Source organism: Galeopterus variegatus, unplaced genomic scaffold (assembly GCF_000696425.1).
Source record: "Galeopterus variegatus unplaced genomic scaffold, G_variegatus-3.0.2 Scaffold2456, whole genome shotgun sequence".
Lineage (NCBI taxonomy): Eukaryota > Metazoa > Chordata > Mammalia > Dermoptera > Cynocephalidae > Galeopterus > Galeopterus variegatus.
Window position 1 is genome coordinate 130,392 of NW_007728567.1, and position 3,282 is coordinate 133,673.

At 44.8% G+C, this 3,282-nt stretch overlaps 1 protein-coding gene across 1 annotated transcript in view; it reads left to right on the forward strand.

Moving 5' to 3' along the window:
- CWH43 (cell wall biogenesis 43 C-terminal homolog (S. cerevisiae)) overlaps nucleotides 1-3,282 on the forward strand; it is a 58,754-nt gene that overhangs the window by 21,808 nt on the left and 33,664 nt on the right. The window lies entirely within an intron of this gene.

Consider the following 3,282-nt stretch of genomic DNA (forward strand, 5'->3'; position numbering starts at 1 on the left):
AAAAATTTTTTTTTCCTTTTTTTTTTTTTTTTTTTTGTCTTTTTGTCTTTTTCCGTGTCCGGCAACGGATCGCAACCCTCAGTGTTGCCCCCGTACTGGACCGGGGACTGGCAACGGGATTGCAACCCTCGGCGTTGCTCCCGCGCCTCGCTCAGCCAGTGAGCGGGAACCGGTCTGTATGTGGGATCCGAACCCTCGGGCGGGAGCGCCGCCGTGCTTCCCAAGCGGCGCACTATCCAGTGCGCCACCGGGCCGGCCCTCCTTTTTTTTTATATATTATATAAATTTTTAAACATATGAAATTAAACAGTATAATGAATCATCACATTCCCTTTGTTACCAAATTAGGCTCTTGGGTCCCAAAGTCATAGAAATGAATGATGCACCTAGCAGTAAAGCACTTTATTAAAAGAGGAGATAGATTTATGCATAAGGGGGGTAGCTACAGGAAAGCTAGCACCCTGAGAGGAACTGTTCAGGGTCTTTTACAGGGCAAGGGGTTAAGGGATGCAGGCCAGCATCACTGTCTTGCACCTCTGGAGGTGGTCCATACTGTCCTTCCTGGTTGTGGCATGGGCAACATGCTTAGTTAGGGCTTTGGGCCTTGTGCCTGCTCAGTAGCTCTGAGATGGTGGTGACCCTATCCTCACCGGAGGAGAGTCATTGTAGTGGTCACCTTGAAGCTTTGTGCACTTGTGGGAATTCCTAAAGGCATCTTAAGGTTAATCTGTAACTTAATTTCTCCAATTACAGTAAACAAACCTTGGGGAGGGGTTTTGCAATTCAGTGAATATCTGTTTCCCTCTTATCTCAGTTTATATTATCAGGGCGGGCCATGGGGTAATCATGTTCCCTGGCGGCTTTCATGATGGAAGAGTGGAAAGGTAACAAAGTGTCCTCTGCAGGGAAAATGGAGTCAGTTTGGTTCACAGGCCTAGCCCTATTCTGTCTCACCTTCACCCAGTTTCAACAATTGTCAACATTTTGCCAATATTGCTAATAGCTATCTTCCCTACTTTTTTTTGTTTGTTTGTTTGTTAGGTACTTTAAAGCAAATCCCTAGAATGTTATTTCAACCATAAATGCTCTGGATTAGTTTTATTTCACTTCTAACATCGATAAGATGATTTAACAGATAGGATTTCCAAAATGTTCTAATAGTTAAGACTATTTACTCCATTTCTTTTGTTCTCCTTTTTTGGGAGATTAAATATGTTAATGTCTGGAATGTTGATGAACTAGTAACTCAAACATGAAATTAACTATTCAGTATCTGACTCAATTAAAATGGACTGGATTAAATAAAAATATTTATTGAATGTATGCAAAGTGCAGATAGTATATTAGGTAGTTGTTATGTAGGATAGAAAGACATGTAAGCAATGGTCTCCGCCATCAAGAACTCGCTACTTTAATAAAGGAGACAAAATATTATAGTGTAAAGAGAGAGAAAGCAGTTAAGAAGCTGTATAAATTTCCAAAGTATTTCTAAAGGAAATGTCACAAAGCAGTAAAACCATTATGTAAAAATCTTCGTATATGTTCATCTTGATTTGAAATGATCATATTTAAATTTAAGGGAAATGAATTTTTTGTGTGTGTTCTTATGTTTTGGTACATCCCTTGAAATCAGGACCTAGCAGTTTTTGTTTGTTTTTAATCTTGACAGTCTTTGTCTTTTATTTTATTTTTGGTTAAGAACAATAATTCTTTATGAAAGGGCACACGGACGAAGGAAGCACGCGAGACCCGGGCTGACAGTTCACCAGAGAAGTTCCACTTTATTCAAAGACCGCGTGTATATTTACAGGGACATGCGTTCTGGGTTTGGATAGGGGGTGGACGGGGCAGTAGCTGATTGGACAGGGTTGGGTGGGAGGTGGGCCTTGACCTGTGACTGGTTGAGGTTTGGTGCCGGCGGGCTTTCACTGCGGAGAAGAACCCGAAAGGGCGCCATATTGCCAGGGAGTGTCTTCCCCCTCCCCCTCCGCTTGAGTGCCCACAATATCCTTACATTCCTCCCTTTTTCCTCTGTTGTGGGAATGGGTCGTCGTAATCTCCGAGCTGCTTCCTGCTGAACGGGGGCATAGTGGGGGGAAAGGAATTGGGAGGAGACAAGAGACCCACCATTAGGCCCCAGAGAAAAGCAGAATATACAGTGATTTCAAAGGGGGAAAACTCTAGAAAAGTTCCCTGAAGCCACAGGTCAGTTATTTGCTGAATCCAGTGTGTGTAGGAGGTTGTAGGGGAGAGCATCCAGGCGTCCGCGGCCAAAACTTCCAGGAACAGGGACCATTGGCGATGTAGATCCATTTAACAGTGGGTTAGCCAATCCGATGAAGAGCGGGTAGGATCCTTGGTGGCCAGGAGCTGGTAATTTCTAAGTAAAAGCTGGTTAAAAGTTTGGTTAGAAATTCTTCCAAGTTGAGTTTGAATGAATTTTATAATGCAGGGCAGAAAAAGACAGGCTATAAATATAACAGCGAGGGGTCCTAATATTGGCCATACCCAGGTGAGAAGCGAGCCTTGGAAAAAAGAGGAGAAAGGATCAGGGCAGTTGGCTCTGAGGTCTGAGGCTAGGTTGGTGAATTTGACAATATTGGTCTCTACTAGTCCTGATTCATTGATGTAATAGCAGCATTCTTCCCGGAGGAAGATGCAAGTGCCGCCCTTGTCTGCCGTGAGGAGGTCTAGTGCGCGGCAGTTTTGTAGGGTAACTTTAGCTAGGGAGGTGATTTGTCTTTGTAAGTCAGATAGAGATTCAGCTGTGGAGGTGAGGGCCTTTTGTAGTTTGTTATTAACGTCTTTTACCGCCCACAGAGTGTGTCCCAAGGCCGTGCCCGACAGGCCGGTTGCAACAATTGATGTTGTTAGGGACATTCCCACTAGGACTGGGAGAAAGGCGGCTCAACGCTGTCTTGGGGGTGGATGGAAAAGCTCTGCGTGGGAATAGAAGGTTAGTTGGGTAACGACAGTGACTAGGTAGCAAGGGATGGAGGTATTAGGAAAGATAAAAGTGGAAAGGGTTCCGTTGCACCAAAAAAAGGTGCCTGGTGGGGACGTTGTGTGGCTTGTGATGGTGGAATATTTAGTGCAATGGAATGAGGAATGGGGTGAGGGGGTGGATGATCCCAGAAAACAGTGATAGGACACTAGAGTGTGGTTGGGGGTGTTATCGGGGTCCCATAGAGGAACATCGGGAAGGCTGAGGGGTGTAGAGGAAGAGTTGGAAGGGAGTGAGGTAATGTTTACAGGGACAGCAGCCAGAAGTGGGCGCAGCAA